Genomic DNA, 22,236 nt, shown 5'->3' with positions numbered 1-22,236 from the left:
GAGGCAATTAGAAAATGATTTAGCGCAATTTTCGATGTGATTAAAAACGGCGTCATCTGACAATTTAAGAAGTTATACGTGCGCCATTTCGACAGTAAAAAAAGTTTATGCCAAAACCTTCTAAGACGCCTGTAAAGTAGTAGGCCAGCTACTCTGGTGCTCTTCTGCTAATTAAACGAATAAGTCTACCGCTATTGCCTACTTTTGCGCATCCTCGAGATGAATTGCCAGCGTCTTTGTCTTCGGATTCCGTTTAGCATCTTCATCTGGGCCCGCTACTCAACTCTATTACCATTACCATTACCATCCCGAGCTGGAAAATAACTCAAGTGGCACGGCTGAGTGGCGAGATAGTTTGCGTGCCTTTAGTTACCAGTTGGCAGTTGCCAGCAGAGCCTTTTCCATGTACTACGTAAACGTTCCTGCCACCGTAGTATAGCCGTCATTCTGAGCCGTCCTTGGGGGTGGGAGCGTGTTGATGGGTGATGGGGGCTTAGACTGACAGCCATCCGTCGCAGCTGTCTGCATCAGTCGGCTAATGGCCGCTTTGCGGCTCAAGTGGCAGGCGCATCGTGCCGCCCAGGAAGTCATGAAGTATTTAAGCCAAGCTGCAAGTTTGTGAAAACTCAAAAGCCCGGCTCGGGCACTGCCTTTTGTGAATTGCTTAAAGACCCCAACCGCCCTGAAATAGGATGAGTTCGTTGGCTTGCCCAACTTCTAAGTCATGAATTTGAATACCACTACATCAGGATTTTTCCAGTTCTAGTTCCTTTTTAAGCAACTACATAATCTTCGTAATCATAACAAAGTTATTATTAAGCAGGCGATAAAAGAGCATATAACAATTTGAATACTTTAAACCTTTAAGGCAATTTGTATTCCCCATCCACTTAGAACGCTTATTAGTGCATTCTGTGCACTCAATCTATTTATTCAGCTTTTCAAATGTTGCTGATTGTACCAAAAATGCAAATTTGCAATCATACGATCCCACTCTCCCCTAACTATGCCACTATTTTTGGGTCAAAGCATCAGGCCGAATTTTGCGACCATTCCCCCAATTCTCTGGTCCACCTATAGCATTTCATTGTTAATAAATTTCGGGCTTAATACATTCATGGAAATTTCTAGCCCCCCCAATTCGAACAACAGCACTCAATTTGTTAGCGAAAACTCCCGAATTGAAATCAATTTCGGCTCGCAACTTTCCAAGCCCCAAAGCTGTCAAACGGGGGAAAATGTTCAGAGAGAGGATGGGTGCCTCCAGGCAGCACTAAATCAATCACTTAACTATTTCCCTGCACTTTCAGTGCAATTTATTCACCAGTTTGCCGTAAAGAAAACGAACAGTAAGCCAAACGGAATAAACAAAACAATTGGCCGTGTGCAACCCGAATAAAAATCTGAAGCAAAAAGAAAAGCTTGAAATCATACAACATTTTTATAGAAAAAATTCAGCCCTTCTCCCCATTGAGTATATGTACTTTTTTCTTAGGTTTGCGAGAACATACGCCAAAGCAGTGTTTCACCGCATGTTGTTTCTATGTATCGCTGAAATTTTTGTATTTTTTTTTTTTGTTGTTCATTGTTATTGCTGAAAAATGTATTTTATTCGCGTAGGTCGAGCGATCCTATCCAGCTGCAACAAATATGCTCAAAAGGCTTTTGTTTGGCGCATATTTTTGGTTAGCAATAATGGACAGAAATTGCTTACAACGTGGATTAGCCGAGTTTGATGATGCCCTTTGTCAATTCAGTGATGACACCGAATGGCCTATGAGTTTACACAAATGTCAGATCCTTTATTGACGTTGAATTATTTCATCAATTTTTCGGAATAAAGTGGTTTACTGATTTGATGGAACTTTGCGAGAAAAAAGATTATTTCACCTGGGCTAGAGTATATTCCGTGCATTCTCTAAAGTGCAGTATGCAAATTGTCGAATGTGCTTAAAAAATGTTGTTGTATTATTTTTTGTATTTATGTACTGATAGTTTCTCGCAAATTTTGTGCTTTCTAGTAATTCTGAATACTACATATTTCATATAAATTCCATATTGAATGGCAAAAAATTTGAGTGGGGGGAGCTAGTTCGTACCATGCCAATGCATTTTTGATTTTCAGTTCCTGGTTTATCTGCACAATTCAGAGCAAAAACCACGCGGCCCAGCATATTTTTTCATGGTGTGGCAAATGCTTTTCAGCATTTCAAACGACTGCTTTTCCTGCGCTCATTTATTAAAATCTTTGGGAATCAGTACGCTGTAGCCATGGCGCAGTGCTTGCAGCTAAAAATGGCTGCAAATTTATGCATCTTGTCTACAGGGTGAGTCCAACAAAGCTGCATCCTCAGATATAATCAGCGTATTTCCATCGAATTTGAATACTCTAGTGACAATATGCTAATAAGGGTGCTCGGTACAATTCCAAGTTATCTCTCATCATTTTCCGCCTGCTATTTTATCTTGAAGGAAGTCAGTTCACATGGTTTGAAGAAATAACATTAAGCAAGCTAAGTATAAATTATTAGTAGGGTTGGTGTTTCATTATTTGGAAAATATCGTACATCTCGTAAATAAATAATCTCGTAAACAAGTACTTAAGAATGCACCAAATGCACTTTTGTACACTTGACGAAATTTAGTTTACATGAACAGATTTCATCTGAGGCGTACCAACCAACTAAGCTCATTTCAAGTCCCTTGAAATTTTAGTACTTAACGTCCCCGGAGGACAGAATAAAAAGTGTTTGTTTACCTTTTTGATGGCGTCGGCGGTGGCGGCGACAAAAACCAAATCAAAACACAAACTCGCATCGCCAGCTCCCAGTCCAAACACCCCGCAGTCAGGGCGGCAGAGGTCCCAGTCCCAGTCCCATTCCCATCCCGAGATGTTGTTGATGAGGCGGCCTTAGCATAAAAATGCGATCCAGCCTCCTCTTTGGGGCTCGATGTTATGCTAAATTTAAAATATGTTGCGGTTGAGATTAGGATACGGCAGAGGGAGGATGATGCACTGAGCAAAATACTGAAGACCTGTCATGAGAAGAAGTTCAAATATTTGAAAAAAAGCATGTTCCACTGTACCGATATATATAAAATATGGTTTTCTGTTTAACTTTGAGTTCCCAACTCTTAGTATTTAGTTCTTCAAATTCTTAAGTAAAAATGTAAAAATGAGAAGTGCTTATATGGTAAAGCCATTCAGTATTATTAGTTGTGAGATATTGAGATGTGATCACCAAATTGTTTTATATTGCAAATATATGTACTCATTTTTCAGTGCACATGCCTCAGCTACTGCTTTACTTTTACGTTCCCCTTGCGACATGTTCCTTGGGTTTCGACGCTGGTTGGCTGAGACATCTACTAGCTAGCATCTGGCGTGGCATATCACACACGCGTGCGCGCTTTAATTAGCTTCTGGATGAGAGGGAAATGTCGGGGGACACGGTACCCCTATGGAAAGGGGATACTCGGGATACAGTAGAATTGCTCGCACTGCTTGCACATGTCAACTGAATCGGTGTGTTTGCATAGGGCGCCCCCCTTGAGTCTGAGGGAACCCCATCGAATAATGGCTTCGAGAACTCGTGCCAATGTGTAGCCAAATCCAATATTAACTTGGAGAATATCTGTGTAAAACGTACCTTTAAAAAATTATAAAAAATATTCATAATTTAAAATTATCTTTTGACGAATGTTGCTTTTCTCGGATAATTCTAACAATATTTTACCACCAGAGAGTGTGTTAAGTGCCAGCATGCAAGTGTGCGTCATTCGAAATCAAGCCCTACTGCTATTGTCGGAATGTCATGTTCAAAATTTCCAAAGTATTCGGACTGATATCATCACCAGCACTCCTCCTCTGACGAAAATGGCCATTGCATGAGGAAAGTGGCTAAATTACATTTTTGAGCGCGCTGTGAAATGAAAGTAGCTAAGCGTCGGATATCGATGCAGATTGGTTTGAAGCCCAAACAGACGCACGGACACCCAATGAGAATGCAATTGGACGGACGGCACACAACGACGACGGGCTCAGTTATCTCCAAACAAAAAATACAATCCCTTTTACAATTGCATTTCCGCTGATCATTTTATTGTTTGGCCTTTGACTGCCAGACACCAAACACCCAGCAACATTCAAGAAAAAATAAAAATCGGAGAAAAATCCGAGCCACAAAGTTCCTACGACTGTTGCAGATTTGCCCCAGAAACGGGTGCGGCGGTTAAATTGTCCGTGAAGGATTTATTTCTGGGAAATTATGATTTATAAGGCTAGCAGCCAGTTGCACTCCCAGCTTTCAGCTGAAGCCACAGACACAGGAAACCCCCAAAACTGAAATCATTGCCAAACCTAAAACACACTGCTATACAGGACTTTCTTTTATTATTTTGGTCCGTTGACCTCAATTTTTACTGAAAGGGGATATGACATTAAAATTGAGTTATTCCCTGCTTTTATCTGCAGGTGAGCTACATATATTTTTCGGAACAGCCACAGTCAGCAGAGTACACATCATAATAGCATTATTAATTTAATGCTCTTACAAATGCATTTTTCTAGATGTCTGAAACGACCATCCCTAAAAAAATTTTATTTAGCACTTGTTCATAATGTTACGATGTTAAATAAAGAGCTATTAATATTTATACTTATTTATTTAATTTAAATATTAGTAATTAAAATATTGCAAAATGCAAAAGCTCAACGCAGCTGCCGGAGAAAAAATGAACTAGAACTAAAAACTTTAAAAAAAAGCACAAGAAATATCCAATATTCCGGTTGAGCTTTATGTACCTTTTAATTTCTTTCACCTCCTGCGAGCTGACGTTGTAAATTCAATCCTGAAGGGCTGGAAAATCTGTTAAAGGATATGTTTGCATAGAGCTTTTGTATAATGGTTGGGAAACCAGAAAAGTTAGTTTCCAAAGTAAAATTTGGAGTCCCTAAACTTCAAAGATGGTTTATTTCCTTACTTAGGCTAGAGAAAGCTGTCAGCTATAAAACTCTCAACACCAAACTTTTAGAGATGGTTTATTTCCATAAGTCAAATTGAAACATAATGGTTTTAATCTTTGAACGTGTGGCCGAGAAATTGTTGGTCTTACTCTAATAACGAAACGGTTTTACAAATTAAAAACCAATGGACTTTGTCCCAAATTAAGAATAAGTTTTTATAATATATTCCTTGATTAAGAGTGTAATTAAGAATGTTTGAAATAATTGCTTGTTAAATTTGCTTAAATCTAAAATAAACTATTCTATTATTCATTGGATAGAAATGAAAAGGGTAACTTATAAATTTATCGTCTTTTTCAAGAACCGCCGGAGTGACACGTCGGTGGGAAATAGTAGCTTCAACACCACATTACATCTAAATACTTGTAAAAACACGACAATAACTTTAAATTTGGGATTTTAGGAGCTATAGCAGTTAAACTTAAAAACTCAAAAATATTCACGTTAAATAAGTACTTTTAGCTACCTTTGGATATGTATTTATGAATGCCTATAACTATATACAAGAAGGCGTCGTACGAAATCCGCGTACTGTAAGTCATCACTTCCATTCATTATGTTAAGATAAGTAGTCTTCTTAATCAACTCTGTTCATTTATGTTTAATTTTTTAAGCCAGTCGGGCTTCTCAAATGAATGATAAAAAAAAAAAACAAATTTTTAATCTAACGAAGACAAAACAAGAACGAGAGCATAGCAAAAACGAATTTTTAGTGGAAATACCCACAGACAATTAATCCGCGCCCAATTTTAAAAACAGTGCACCCCTGAGATATCGATAGCGCGTTATCGAACGATACAGTCGCGCTAAGTTCGACCAGCCCTAAAAGTTTTAAATCGCATTGCATAACGTGGGCGGCTATATAAACAGCGCTCCCAGCTATTAGTTACTCACATTCCGACAATCATCGTAAACATCAACAGCCCCAAAGCTTTGTTGTCTTACCATAGTATTCCACTACATGAGGTTTATTTTCAATCATATGCAGTTGTATACCGCCGTATCCGAGTGCACTTGCATCGGTGTTCAATTCGGCCGGAAACTGAGGGTCGAAGATAATCAAAACCGCCCTATTTGTAAGAATGTGAATAATTTTTTTTCGAATCTCCTCATGTGAAAAAATATATGCTTCATTAGCTGTAATAATCCAGTAATCCATCCAATAATGGATGTAACGGATCTAGGAGTTGGCAAAGCATTTAATGATTTTATTTTACGCGGATTTGGACTAATCTCACCAGCTCGCACTGTAATTATACATTAGTCCTTAAGAACAAACAATTTTCAGCATAGAACGAAAATCCAGCCTTTCGTAGAATATCTAAAACAATCTTTAACCTCTCAAGTGCGGATTCCTTTGTTGGAGCTACAATCATTATGTCATGTCACATACACAATATCGAATTATGCATCATTTCACCAGAATTGACACGAGTCTGAAGCGTTCCCGTTATAAACGAATCTGTGTGGGTTTCTAACAATTTCAATTTGATCAAATATTAGTGTCGAGCACGTATTTAGAGCTTATCGATTTAATTATTTCAACTCCGTCACAAGAGACCACTGCAGCGTATCCCTGAACACTTGTCGTCCTATTTCAATATTATTTGACATATAGTCATCTGGTATTTCATGAAATATTACATTTAGACTATTTCTATTAATAATGATATTATTATTAATTTGCATTGTACTTTAGCATTTCCAATACCTTTAAAGCTTACAACATTATTTATTTTTTTATCACTTAGCTCGTTCGAGAAACTCTCTTTAACTAATAAGCACTCCGCTCATTTTTATAAAGAAGGCAATTTACGGCCTTAAACAGTGGAACAGTAACTTTTAAATACATATTTTTTAAATCGTTTTTTTCGAAAGGCATACGGGGAATTCCAACTGCCCTTTGTGATAGATATATAGAAATACTAAAATTTGTTTATCAACATCCCGGCTCCCTGTCAAACATGGTTTCTGAAGATCGGAGTAATGCCAACTTCGTGATCGGGCGAGTTTTTTCTCCAGTTGCTTTATTTAGCCTTACAGAGCGCACGAGTCCATCTGGTCCAGGACAGAGAACTGCGTCGCGGGTGTCTATTACACTCGGTGTACTACTGGGTGTTTCCAAAAACAATTAGGTGTCTCGTAGACAGTCGAGTGTCTCTGCTGTTAATTGCGTTCGTCTTTGTTTTTTACTATGCACTCGCCAGCGCGTTAGGATTCAGTATGATTTGGAAGCCAAAGAAAAAGGTCGCAATAATGGCAGGCACGACAGATTTCTAACAAATAAAATTCTGAATGGAACTTACTCAGTTGACAATCAACATAAAGGAGCCATTTGGAGCATTTTATGTGACATATTAAAGGAGTATGAAACTGTTCTGGACGGATGGCTGTTCTGCAGTAAATGCCGGAAAGTGCTCAAATTCGTACAAAAGCACACTTCCAATTTATCCCGCCATAAATGTTGTCTGGCATTAAGACGACCAATGACCAACGTCAAGAAGGAAGCTATTGAAAAGTGCACCCAATGGGTTCTCCAAGATTGTCGGCCGTTTTCTGCAGTAACTGGAGCCGGATTTTAAAATTTGGTAAAGTTTTTCCTAGAAATCGGCGTAGTCTATGGGGACCAGGTAGAAGTCGATGACCTACTACCTGATCCAACAACATTAAGTTGGAATGCCCAATCGGGTGCAGAAGAATAGAGGAGTCTAATCTCTCGCAGTCTAAACTCGCAATAGACATTCCTTTTTTATATATTATATTATTATTTCTTAATATTTGCTTCCTGTTTGCCTTTTTCTTTATTAATGTAAAATTTTTAAAAAATTTTATTTTTTAAAATAATAAAAAAAACAAGAAAAAAACAATAAAGTAATTGGGTATAAATATGATTTACTTATATATAAGATTGTTATTTGCTAAGACATTAGATGCAAAAAATAGAAAAAAATGAAGTTCATTTTTAATGCGTTTTAAAATATTTTATATATACTTTTTAAACACACTTTGTTATTATTATTTATATTAAGATTAAAAAAACGTAACAAATCAACAAATGCCGTCTTTAATTTCAAATACTTTTTGTGTTCGAAAGCTGTGGCACGACCTATTTCTTGGGTGTCCCCTTTCACCCTTTATTTCTTAACGCGTCTCGCTTCCACCCATACAAATTTTATGCATACAGAAAATGACCTGCGGCCGATCGTTGCTTGTGTGTCGCTCACCCAAAGGGTTATTGCGCAGCTGGCACCCGGTTTTTTTTTTGCTCATACGGATGGCAAAAAACTCGTGTGTTTTTTATTGCCGCAAGTAAAGTGCCAAAAAATACTCGGGTGCCTAGACATCCAGTGTCTAGCAGGTGCACTTAGAGTGCAAGTGGCTTGACGTTCTACAGTTCTCTGGTCCATAAGTATCAACTACGCGTGCTAAGAGCCAACCGTCTGGTGGCTGATTGGAATCCTTGATCCTGGTACTGGTTGTCTGCAGATATATTGGTTTTCTTATTATTCCACTTATGACGTTGATGTAATGTTGATAAATACTCTTTGTGCCATCTTTGGCAAAATCCTTTGTACATGGATTGTTAAGGCTGCCAATAATAGCTTAAACTATTAATTGAAAAATGAACTTAGATCGATTATAAAATGGGCTGGAGAATACAGGTATGTTATCTCAGCGTCTGGGATTTAACATAACAGTCGAGAATTAACCACTGCGCGCCTATCTGAGCCAGAAGAGTGTTCATCTGTTAAAAGGTTAAGGTAGTCTTTCCTATGGGAAGGTGCTGAGACTGCAAAAGATGATCCCTTTCATTTACAACGCGTATTGCCCCCAAAAAATGTGTGCCATTGTCGGTGAAGATTTGACAGCATTTTCGTCGAAGTGCCATAAAACGACGAAGACATACTAGAAAAGGGTCTGTGTTGAGATCCGAGACCAATTCCAGATGTACGGCTAATGTGACAAGGCAGACAAACAGGCTTAAGTACAGATGTGTTCATAAAAATATCAGTGCTTGGGACCTGCGAGTTTAAGATAAAAAATCCTATGATTTACAGTTTTAGTGGGCAATTTTTTTTATAATATCATTAGGTATTTAATGCCAAACAATTCAAGAAATGTTTATTTAATGTGTTTAAATGTTTATTTATTCAATAGTATCAAAAGTATAGATTAAAAAAACAAAATAGGCAAATTCTGGTGTTCACTGGAATAGCAGTGCTATGAAAAAGTATTAAGAAATTTAATTTGACTTAGAACGGACTTAGTTTTTCTTTTTATTGTGTTAATTAGGGTCTAATACTTGGTCGGATAGCGTTTGTTAGCCAACGCATCATTACACCTACGCTGCATGATGAAGACGTAAGGTACGATGCAAACTAGTGTTGACCGGGACGAGATACGCTAAAACGGAAATTCCAGTTAAGTATCCGATGCTTCTTGCAGTGTGACCAAAGACAAAGTTTATATCTCCTCTTGTCCATTATTTTTTAATAGGGAAGCAACCCGAATTGAGGATTTCAACTTTAACTCAAGCCTTTCCGGATCTCCCAGCCACGTTTGAAACGTTATCCCTAGCCGCTGTATGTAAAATTCTGCAGTACGAACCAATGGTTTACAAGGTAACATCATGAAATACAAGGGCCTTCATCAGCCATATCTAAAAATTAACAACCCATAAGCTGGTAATTAATATATATGTATATTGATACCTTTCTCAAGTTAAGAAATATTTGACTAAATATTATCCACGAACTGATGTTCATTAGCAACAAGTTAAGTGAGCTAAATATTTTCGAAGTACTCTAAAAAGGGGAAATTTCCCACTATCGCAAAGTTTTCCCCTTCGAAAGGAGTTAGTTTCTCTTGGGACTTTTAGCTCCCACGCAGGCAAATGCCATGCGCCCGCTCCCTAAAATTTTTGCAGCTCTCTCGATTAGTTCGTCGCATGCCCGTTTGGCGCTGCAGCTGCCACTGCTTTTGAATCGGCTACGCCCGAGCGAAGTTGGCCGAGAGGCCTGGGCCTCTTTTGGCTGGTTGAAATACCGAATTTCCATGTCAGTTCACGTTCGATATTTGTGTTGTTTGGTAGCGGTAATCGGGCGACCGTCCAAGCGCTTTAAAAACGAATCGAGCGCGTCGCGCTTTTCCCAAAATTCGAACGAATCAAAAATACCACCCAGCAAGTGTGTGTGAGTGTGCGATTTGGCTAAGATGTGTGGCTGTGTGCGTATTGAAGTTGTTGCATTGACAAGGCGCGACCAAAAACAACGCCCAGAAAAGTAGGCAACGGATATATCAACTTCTTCTGACCTACTCAAGAAAATAAAACGAAGATAAAAGGCAGCAGCCAGAAGCCAGTAGCGCCGGAATTCGCGAAGAGCCAAGCGAAAATTTAAGTTATTGTGCCAGTGTGTGTGGCTGTGCCCAAGCGTGCGTGTGTGTGAGGCGCCAACTTGCCCCGGCAGAAAAATAGAAATAAATAGTCAGCCAAATGGCAGCCCAAAGGCACAAAAAGTGAAAAGCATATACCAAAGAAAGAAATATTAAAGAAAATTAAATTCTCCAGCTGAGCCAAAGGCCCTACTGCGAAGTTCCAGTGAAGTGTGACGAGAAAGAAAAGCCATTCCCGAGAAAGAACGTACATTTTGCAAATCAAAGCAACGCACTAGGATCCGGTCTGGACTATTAAACGGTAATTGAGTCATAAATCAAGCCATAATTAAACGAAACTCACTGCTGTCTTTGGTCACTTCGCCACGCGAGATTAAACTTGAAATGGGCTTTCGGAGGCGATGAAGAAAGTGGTTGATGTCGAAAAAAAAAAAAAAAAACGTATATCAAACTTCAGACCAATCTAATCCATCATACGATGCTCCTCGAATAAAAAATCGAGGAATCACATGAACCATGAGGGCTTCTTTCACTGATTGATTAGTTGTCGACTTGCGGGCACGCATAAGTCAAGTGTTTTGGCCACGAATATTCTGCCCGATTGGGGCCTTTCTTTATTCGATTGCCCTTGTTCCCTGTCATACGAACAGACAATCGACCCCACACCCTCGAGTTGAGCATTTGACATGAGCAGCGCAATTAGTCCATAAATCGGATTCCGATCCGCGACCTGGCAATGAACTCTGTCAGTCATTAGAGTTCAATTGTTTGCTGCTTGTCGCTTTGTGTATTTGCATTTCAGGCAGCCTCTTTTTGCACTCGGATTTCGAACATGATATTCCGTTGCTGTGAATGCAATTGCTCATTCATAATCCATTTACCCTTGCACTCAGCAGGTTTTGTGAAACTACAGCAAATAGAAATACCTGTGATACTTAGAAATCTGAGCTATTTGCACATCTGTTTTCTATTTGAAGTTTTCATTATTTTAAATAGGATGGCAAATAGAGACCAATAAGGTTACGGAGTTTAATTCAATGTACCTTGTACATCATAAGTAATTTTGTTTAATATTTGCTATTATTGCATAACAATTGATTTCCTAGAATTTATATATTTTGAGGAACACTTGTTAAAAATCCATTTTCCACATAAACATAGCGCATTTTTACTTGCTTTATTTACAGTGGAATGAAATGAAAGTGTTGATGAAAATTAATTGATAACAATAGAAAGTAAAGCACATATTTTTATGTTACTAAAAAAGTACAGTTTTACTTTTAGCCGCTTACTTAATTAAAGTTTTTCCAAACAAAAACGTATTAGAATAGTTTATTAATTTTTTCAATGAACGGTAATATTGCATTTGCCATGCTGGTAACTATTTCAAAGAATTTAATTATTTTATATATTAAGTTTATTGAACGAAATTTATATTGAATAATTTTTTAATCAAAAACAATAAATAAAATTGCATAGAATCCACGAAAGCAATGCCATAAATGTGAATTGAATATTGAAAAGTATGCACCCTGTATAGTTAAATTTTAATTTGCTGCAGCATTTTTCAGCTGTGTAGTTATTTTTCACCCCAATTTCGTTAGGTTTGCCGACCAAAAATGAATATCATGGTGAATTTCCCAAAAGGAAATTAACTTTTCTCGGCGCGTGTTCAGCCAGCCCCCGCTCTTGACTTTTAATTAAATATTAATTTTGATGAGAAAATAATACTAGCACATTAGCGCTGTGACCACCACCAACGGCGATGACCAATGTAATTATTTGCCAAGACAGGAAGTGCTCACTTCATGCATAGTCCTGGCTAATTCCGAAGCTATATCCGATAGCTCCTGGTGTTGGTGCTTAGTCGCTGTGATTAATAATGCCTAATTGCAAGTATTTTCGCCCGAGGAAAGAACTCAGCCCGAGCTGCGGAGGCGCCCTTCCCCTTTTTGATTGATTACCACATTTTGTCGCACTAATTCCGAGCTGCCTCGGATAAGTTCGGCGTATCCTTGAGTCTGAACGCTGAGGATTACCAGGGGGGTTGGCAGGGCGGCACGTTGCGGCACTTGAAAGCTAATCAACAATTAATGAGCAATTAATATGCAAAATTTGGCGCAGGCGATGGGCTGCTGATGGGCTGGTGATGCGCAATCGGGCATGGTTTAAATGCATAAATTAATAAACGCTCAGTCGATGCGCTTTTCAAGCGATGTCGTCGCTCATTAGGCACTCACACGACACATATGGGTTAATGAATTTGACATGAATCAATTGAGGAGTTCGAATAAAATCGAAAACAAGCGTGAAATATTATATTAGTTAATTATGATGCTGATGCAGGCACAAGAACTTTGATATTTTATTCTTCTGCGGCATCAAAGAAAGTCAAATAAAACTTTAACCAATAGCAAACACTATCAAATATGCTGCGCCAATGAAAGATGAAAAACTTTTTGGGAAACCAACGACCTGAAATATGAATAAGGTTTATGAAATGGCAACTCCAGCAGAATGATTAATAAATTTCCGCCACATCGAGTTGAATCTGATATGTTTATAGCAAACAAGAAAGTAATTGCATCTGTCATTGAAAATATAGTGTACACCGAAAAGTGTAACAAATGCGCAAAAAATATATTGTTTTCATAAAATGGCAATTAATTTTTAATGGTGAGCACAATACGTTAAACAACTAAAAGCCGCACCAGGCAAACATAATGTTTATTTTCCCTCATGCAAACGAAGCGTTTCTATAATAACAAAGTGAGCATTTCGGGAGCGGCTGGCTAAATTCATTTTCAGTTTCCATCCAGCAAGTGCTGGGTAAACTGTGCCGATAAGGAAATTATTCCTAGACCCGAATGTTGCCTGGCAATTGCAGTAATAATATGTCACGAATCCGTGCAGCTAAACATAAAATAATGGCAGCCATAAATCATGGACATTGGCCTTGTCAAATGGCAAGAGTTTGATATATTTGCGGCTGGCGAATGCCAAAACTACACGCAATCGGAATACCAACTAAGACCGCAATTGAAGTTATTTGAATAATGGTCTGCTAAAGTAAATTTAAGTGGAACAAATGGGCCGTAAGTTAGATATACTGAGATTTAAGATTAGAAAATTGAACTGTACATAGATATTAAGATAGTCTCTTTTGATAAACGCCATGATTTTTAGCCATTCCGTTCGATTATAATACTACTTTAAAAAGTACTTATCATTTTAAGCAATGCAGTGTTATCTACACACATAATGGTTCCGAAATTATGTAATAACTGAATTACTACAAATGATATCCCCATTAATTTTTCTGTAAGTCCACTATACATATGTACATATCATTGAAGTCACACGCAATTTAAAAAGCTGCGAGTTGCTTCAAATTTTTTGCCGAGAACTTTATCTCAACGTCTTTTCTTCATAATGCTTGGTTGGGCATCAAAATTTTTGTATAATTACGTTAATTTAAAATTCTTTTCGCTCCAAGCTAATTTTCAACGCATTGCGTGCTATGAAGAATGTATTTTCCCGCCACCGCTCTACGTGAACATACAAAACTCCAGAGTTTTCATTTTTCATCTCAGCATGGGCATAATTAAACAAGGCACACGTTGTCTAGTAGGGAAACAGAAAAAATCGTAAGCGAGGGGGGAGTTTGATGAAATCGACTCTGGTTCTTTCCGGGCATTCATTATATTGTTTTGTTTTGTTTTGCTTTGGTTTCCTTTAATTTTCTTGACGAGGGCAATTAGCAAAGTTTTCCAGCGAACGCAAACAAGTGAAGCACACTTTGGCGAGGGGCTCCTGTCGCATGCATAGTTTTTCGAGGAGCAGGACGATCCGCCATGTAATTGAATATTAATCATACGCCACCCACGCCCATAACTCACAGAAGGGGCGTGGCATTTGCATGGCAGGCTGGACAGGTGAACGAGAGACCCTGCCGTGAATCGATAGCATTCACAGAAGGTAAAATAAAAAAATACCGTGTATGCCAGCAACATTTATTTATGCAACAACAATGACAACAAGGACTCACCCATCCTGACCGGAACCGAAAAGTCCACCTACGATAACTTCTGCCGGGCACCTGGCATCGCATGCAGGGCCATAAATAAATTTGCTCATATTTCAGCACATGAACAATAATTAAATTCGTTTATATAGCACATGGGGTCGGCTAACTGTTCGTAGACCCATTTCCCACCTTTTTTCCCGTTTTCTCACATTTTACCCGTTTTTTAACCCACCTTGGCCATCATCTATGCAGTTTTTTTTTTGCTGACTGCTGACATCCATAATGGAATGAATGCTGATGCTGCTGCCCAATTAATTGTTTTTACTGCCCGTTCTGGGTTGAATTTATTCTGCAGTTATTACACCCAACGATTGGCAGACTAGCAAAGAGCCATGTGGGTGCAAATAAATCCCAAGTTTATGAGAACGTATACCAGCTGCAATAAAACCGAATTCCCTTTTTTCAATTGATAAAATCGAAAATTAATTAAGGATTTATTTTGGCCTCTTTCTGGTGGTTCCTCTTAATGGCCATACGTTTGTTTGATGGCTTTGAATATTTAATGTTTTTTACATGAATAAAATTCAACAAATGGATTACCAAAGAGTTACTCGTGCTCACGCATGTATCGATCGCCTTTATGCATTGAGTTTTTCTTGAGTTTGTGTTGCGAAATCTATCTTATTTGGCTTATTTTTGCTTTAATAATTAAGTTCGCTTAACAGGGCTTTACATCCAATTATCATTAAAACTTTACATTAAACGGGGCAATTGAAACCTTTGTTGCAATTATATCTTTCCATTTATGATCCCACAGCATTTCTTTGACCTTTTTATTTTTCCATTCCGAGGACCAAGGCGAATATAAATTGTATTGTGGCAGCAATTAAGTGAGCAATTCTTTTTCCCCTGAAACATATGTGATAAATGTATCTGTGGCGGGACTTTCAATTATAATTAAAAAAGCGCATCTATACAGAATACATATTAAAAAAGCGCAGCAGAAGATCTGACAAATATTGATTTAAATGCGAGAGGCAAATTTAATTTGCATGCATTAAGAATCTGCCACATCAGCCCTGTGCGTTGATAAGTTTTAAATTTCTGACAAGTTGTCGAGGGAATAATCATCGCCCAAGGCACTCGTTAAGCGCCAGGAAAGTGAAGCTTTTTGTCAAATCCGCCGAAGGACCATAAAATATCAATGCCCCCGTTCTGCCAGCTTGATTTTAAGTCATTGCGTGCCGTGAACTGCCTTCAAGGACTTTCTCGATTTACACTGCAAAAATTTATTTTTTGTTACAAGCAGAAGATATGAATGTGAAAAACAAAACGAAAGCCATTTACTTTAAGCTGTCAAGAATGTTTCAACTTCATTATAAAGAGACGATTAAATAAGCATGTCTATAAGACATTCTTTCGCTCAATTACAGAGTCACACCTTTCCAAAATACATTTTGAAAGGCCTTTTTTTGTTTCAGACATGCCAGTAAACTCTTTCTCCATGATTTGCTGGCAATTTCTGAGATCGCCTGCTATGAAATAAGCTGCGCAATGAAACACATTTTGCCTGGCGCAACCCCTTTTCTCATTTCCCCTAGCTTTCCCGGCTTTCCGTCTCATAAATGTTTTAACAGAGTGCCATTTTGAGACGAAGTGTCACTTGTCTAAAGACAACGGCATCGCGCTCGTGTGAGTTCTTTTTGCGAATGAAAACCCCCTCGTCACAAGCCGAAATTTGTTATTTTCTCACTGGCTTCTACTTAGAGAATTTTAATTTCGAAATGCCTGCCAGAATGGCGAGGGTAACTTTGGTATTTACGTTGAGGTTTTAAGTGACACGACGACGAGTTAATATCATAAAAATATGAAAATTGTGCCAGACACAGGCAAAGTGTTTGGCGTGATGGTGGAAGTGGAGAGAAGCCCAAAGTGAAGTCTTATACATATGTTTACAGGCATATCTCAACTCACTTAGCCAACTTTTTGATGTAATTCTCTGGATAGGAAATACTCGAGTAATTACGTAAAATTGCACGACAACTTGGTATATATTCTTTTCTGTGGGGAAATCAATTCCCTACAGCGCAAGATATAAATTAACCCACAAAATCCCAGATAAATATCTATTAGCAAAGCCGAAGAAGGCAGTGTAATCTGCTCGTGCCACGCAGTGTAAGACATAAACCTCACACGCTGCCCGCACCCATGACTTTCATTAGAGCCAGAATTGTTTTCCCTACTTGGCCTGGCTTATTTATGGCGCCGAAGGAGGAACGGTTTCCCTTTTGTTTCACTTGGTGGGCGATAATAAAAACGATGACGAGTATGATATGCATGTGTGGCAGCCTGGTCGGGCAATGAAACAGTCCAAGATAAATGGCCCAAATCTGGAATGCACAGAGAAATGAGAAGTCGCAAGTTTCTCAAACTTTCTGAGTAAAAACTTTCTCTTGCTAATAAGAATCATATAAAAATTCTTTTCAAAATGTACACGTATAAATGCCATTTATATATATAAAATTAACTTGAGTATAACCTAAAAATTCAACGATAATGCCAAAATACAATTTTAATCAGGTTATTTTATAACATATTTCGTCAAATAATTTATTATATTCTAAACTGCTTTATCACGTACTTGAATTTCGCATTCAGCTTTCTGTTTGTGTATGCTCACCGAAATGGAATCGCAGGCAGACCAATATCAAATCATCCAGTAAAACGGAGTACAATGCCGGCGCACTTGATTTATGTTTATTATGTTGCCCTGCCAATATTATGGGCCAGGATCCGAACCACCCCTGTCCCGAACTTGTTTATTACAAGACAATGGCGTTGACAACGGAAAAAAACAAAACAGAGGGCACAAGAATTATGGTGGCTGAGGAAAGAGCACCGCGACTGGCAATTAATATTCCATTCGGCGGCTCTGTCAATAGTTAACTACTTATTTTCGTGGCACACAGTGCTGTATTTAATCATTCATTCGTTCGCTTTCCGTATTCAAGAGGCATTCACAACGCAGCAAGAAACCCTTCAAATGGGATCCATTATGAGTCTGATGCGCAGGACTTGATTAATTGAAAATAAACCCGGTCCTAGACACTCAGTTTCGGCAACAAAGCAGCAGAGTCATCAACTGAATGGGAAAAATTGAAAAAAAAAAAAAACGGCGAGGAAAGCGGGAAAAATCAGAAAAATACGGAACCGACTGCGGAGACTATTAATGCCCATTTCAGTGCAATCCCAAACAATGCGAATGCACATGAAGGGAAACGAAACTTTTGTGGTGCATCATCCGGCGACAATGACATTGGCAGAACAAAACCAGCGACTCGCTGTGTGTGCAGCAATAATTTTTAATCCGCCATTGTTGCACACGAATCTCCATAATTACTGCAAAAACTTTTCTGTTTCCAGAACACTCTTTTTGGGCGCCTGCTAACCTTGAAATCACTGCACAACGAATTTAAGGCTCCTTTGCTGAGAGTGGTTCGGCGTGCAACGCGTCGTATGCGTGATTTTTATGCAAATAACCAACAATACGCAAACAAAGTCCAATGGCATAGCGTTGCTCCGTTTTACGGCTTCAGAAGAAAAGCGCCGGCGAGCGTTGGAGTGTGAAAATGCAAGCTTTAAATAAATTAAACGGAATGCGAGCAGTGTGTGTATGAACTGGTTTCTGGGTTGGTTTGTTAGTTGGTTCGCTGACTCCAAAGGGTAATTTTTTCATTGGCTGCATGAATAGCAGATTTTTTCCAAAAAATGGGTCAAATCCAATGGAAAATGATTATACAAAATTATGAGTAACTCAAAACCAAAATAAAAAAAATTTGTTAACTTACATTTTTGCTTATATTCCTTACATTCCATCTGCAGAATTCTTGATTTTTTAAGAGGTTAATTTTTTTGTTCCGAACACAAAGAGGAGTTATTATTATCATATTGCCCTTTCCAACACTACCACAGCCAATTTAAAAAGGACACTTCTTCTGCATCCTTTTTCTTTTCCCAAACCTTGACTCGCTGACTGATTGTCTCATTGTGACCAGAACACACACCCAACTGCCTGACTGACAGACATCTGATGTTCATTGTCAAAAATGCATCACAGCATCAACAGCCAGCCAAGAACTGTGCTAATTTGTTTTTGCACTTGGTGTCGTGTTTGCTTTATGTGTTTTTTTATGCCATGGCCAGCTGGCCAAAACAAAAAGCAGTGGGAAAAAGGTTGCAGAAAGACGGGGCAGAAAGCGGCAGACAGACAGCATGTCAATCAAGCCCACGCTTTGGCTGAAAGAAAAAACCCCGAAAAGGAAAAAACGAGGAGGCGACAGAGGAAACGCCAGCAGTGCAACAAAGTGTCTTCATTTTCCAGCCAGCAACTGCGATGCTGAGGAAAAGCTGGGTTACTCGGGGACCCTCCGGCTGTCCTTTGGATGTAACTGCTGCACCAAGTTATGAAAACAAAATTAATGTCAGGCGCTGTGGGTCAGGTTGGTTTGCACACCCCGCTTAACACGTTCAACGGAGCCTCAAAGGGCTTTTGGTACCGTGCAACATAGTATCACATGATCTCATATTCACCAGCAATTATTTAAAAATCTTCATAAATTTGTAATATATTTAAACTAGTAAAAGCGTAATATATCTAAGTTATTTCTCTGATTATTGTTATAATTTAACGCAAGTCCTGAACATATTATATATGTGATTTTCTTATAATTATTTATAGTGTGTATAGTGTGACATATGTGCCTATGCCGCCTTTTCTGGCGACCTTGTTAATGACAAACAATATACATAGTTTGTGCGATGCTTTTTCATCTGACAAATGACCGCTTGAGGGTTGAGTAGATGTCTCTCAGCAAATTCACAGCATCAGGCGTCTGTCAGCAGCAGGGCTGATTTTTCCGAGACCCTAACTAAATTCTCCTCGTGTAACTTCCTACGTTGTCTGGCCCGGTCATTTTATGTGCGCAATAAAAAAGAAGCCGTTTCCCGGGGTTCTTTCATAGAGCAGGCAGTATAACTGGGCTGACTTTATACACAAATTGCCAGTACAGAGGAAGGAAAATCTCTAGAAAAACATAACGAGGACTAACAACTAAGTGAAAAGCACACCAGCTTTTCAAAAGTGTTAGGAAATTAATTTTTTGAGTTTTAACAAATAATTCAGTACATTAATAATGCAATATTTTTTTTTAGTATGCAGTAATTTGTTCGTTTTATAATAGTTTTTCATTAGTGCGTTCAGCAACGGTCCCAAGGAAATGCTAAATTATCTTTTCCAGTCTACAAAGCTGTACGCTCGTTTCTAACCCCATTGCCTAGATTTCTGGCCAAAGGAAATGTCAACAGCAACAACAACTTGCCTTTGGACTCATTTTTATGACCCGAATTATGCAAAATTTGTTCCGTCTTTTTATTGGCGTAGCAAAAATGTTTTTAATACGCAATGGTCTGGAACCAGAGTGATAAGCCTAAATTGCAGGCAGACCTAAGCAGACAACTTCGAGGAGGTATAGGGACACGTATATACATTTTTTTATTTAGCAGTTTATTTTGCAGCCCATGCTGTTGAGCTTTATTTCTATTTGGGGCCAGCCCGAAAATTTCCCATAAAATATGGGTCAGTCCGTTGTTGATTGAGTTCTGAATGGGCACTGTGGCTCAGTTACTGGTCAGTTGAACAGTCTGGCATGTGAATTAAGTTGTGAGCGGGGGAGAAAATAGAAAGATAATACAAACAAAAAAGAAAATGGGAAAAAGTGAAGGAGTGAAGGAGTAAAAGTGAAAATTATATAAACATGAGTTCGGGGGTTGTGCTTACTTGGCACATGTTTGGGGCAATCTGTTGTTTTAGCTCTTTGCATTAGAACAAAACTACAATAGTAAAGTTTTAGGACAGAGTGAGAGTTTGAAGCATAGCTTATAGTGAAATGATTTGAATACACTCTCGGCCGGTTTAAAACAATGAAATGAGACATTTTATAGATAATTATCTCTTCTTGGATACAAATTATACCATTTTATAATTTGAAAGATATAATAAGATCGTGTTTAAACATAGTATTTATTTATTTGATCTTACAAGGTGAAACTCAATCGATAATAGCTAAAAGAGTCCTTGAACAGAATTTGAGTATTAATCCCTACTAAATGTGAGTATAATCATTGAAGAACAGTTAAGGGCTTTTTATGGACATCAAAATGCATAAATTTAACCAATTGAGTTGCAAGCTCGGAAAATGCCAGCAAACTGAAATTCAAGCGGCACGGAGACAACAAATGCAATTAAATTCTGCATACAAATAGTAGCACAGTAAGAAAACTGAGAGTCCCGGTAGGAGGCTGCGTAATTTCATTGCATTCAATTACATGCTGGCAACAATAAAATCCTTGAACTGCCGGCCCACATCCTCCACTTTCCTAAACCACTTGGGCTGACCCACTTGAGCGACCCAGTACTTGAAAATGAGTCTCCAAGGAGCGCGCCACATTTCTTCCTTCTGCCGCCATTGTCCTTGATGCTGTGCGCCATTTTATAATAATTGCAAGCATGGGCAGCAGGACGAAGGGAGGACGGACTAAAGGAAACGCCTAAAAACAAATTGTACGCGACCCTCAACAACAATATATTTTAAGTTCGCACACGCCCACCCTCAGAATTATGCTCCTTTTCGAATTTTTGCTCTGGCGGTTGCTAGATTTCATAAAAGTTGGTGTGTATCTTCCCTGCGTGAAAGTAAAAAAATCAATGTCTTTAAAACCACTTTAGTTCTTTAGTTTATTTTACTAAGAAATTAAAACAATCTTTTACCGCTCTAATAATATTATTTTATAATGACATTTTTAATGTCTAGCCAACACAGTTGGTAAATAGCTGACTAGAAAATGAGATTTCAATCGAAACGCATCATAAGGGCTTGCATTAACATTTCTCATGGTACTTTGAGAGCAAAGAATGTGTTATCACTTCAAGCCCAAATGTGTCCCACTTAAAATAATATTTAACGCCAATTTGCACACAAGCTTGATTTAGTTGGCCAGGTCAGGGTTGGATTTGGACAATTGATAGCCAAGCGAAATTGAATTCATAAATTGAATTTCGGCTAAATGGCAAGCAATCAATAATAATCGAGTTTCCGTTGAATGACACTGATTATAAATGAGAGCTGCATTGCGTGATACAAAATTGTTTATTTCTAGATCGCATTACTCAAAGAACGCGGGAGAAAGCGTAGCGAGCACCCGTTTTTATTTTTTTTTTAAATAAACAATTCAAAGAGAAACAGACCACTATCAATATGGTTTTGATTCGTGCCACTTGTACGGCTTGCTCTTTCTGGGATGGCCACCAGATAACAATCAACGGCAAAGCCAGCACTCGAGCCACATCCACCACTCAGTAGTCCACAGAAACAATTCTCCCCTAAAATCCCCTTCGATCCCCGGGCGGGGCTTTGTTGGTTAGCACATGTAAAATGCCAAAAACTTTGAAAAGGAGCCAAAGCGATAGACATCAATTTGAAAAATGGGCCAAGAGAGCAGGAGCAACGAAAAACAAACACGGCGAACAATGGGCTACCCAAAAGCAGGCGTAGAACATGAGGAATGGATTTGTTTTAGGATTTCGATTTGGAAACACCCAGTATTTGCAACTTGGTTTGTCTATACGTACAGGAATATTTAAAGCAGTGTTTCTTACTTGGAATGAGAACATTTTAAGACTTTAGCCACCCGCCTTGTGAATTAATATTTTGTACTACATTTCATTATTATT

The 22,236-nt window shown here is 38.5% G+C and overlaps 1 protein-coding gene across 2 annotated transcripts in view, besides 3 other annotated features; it reads left to right on the top strand.

Annotated features, from left to right (window-relative positions):
• Positions 1 to 5,961: 5,961 nt before the first annotated feature.
• Positions 5,962 to 6,410: a mobile genetic element.
• A 725-nt stretch (positions 6,411 to 7,135) lies between these two features.
• Positions 7,136 to 8,427: a mobile genetic element.
• Positions 8,428 to 9,011: 584 nt separating this feature from the next.
• Positions 9,012 to 9,381: a mobile genetic element.
• Positions 9,382 to 10,110: 729 nt separating this feature from the next.
• Nlg3 (Neuroligin 3) overlaps positions 10,111 to 22,236 on the top strand; it is a 69,154-nt gene continuing 57,028 nt past the window's right edge. For both annotated transcript variants that reach the window (NM_169190.2, NM_001043220.3), the window contains exon 1: positions 10,111 to 10,721. The gene's annotated coding sequence lies outside the window, so the exon portion shown is untranslated. The remainder of the gene's footprint in view (positions 10,722 to 22,236) is intronic.

The sequence above is a fragment of the Drosophila melanogaster genome, chromosome 3R (assembly GCF_000001215.4).
Source record: "Drosophila melanogaster chromosome 3R".
Classification (NCBI taxonomy): Eukaryota; Metazoa; Arthropoda; class Insecta; order Diptera; family Drosophilidae; genus Drosophila; species Drosophila melanogaster.
The sequence above is the reverse complement of the archived record's forward strand: the minus strand, read 5'-3'. Positions and strand labels throughout refer to the sequence as shown.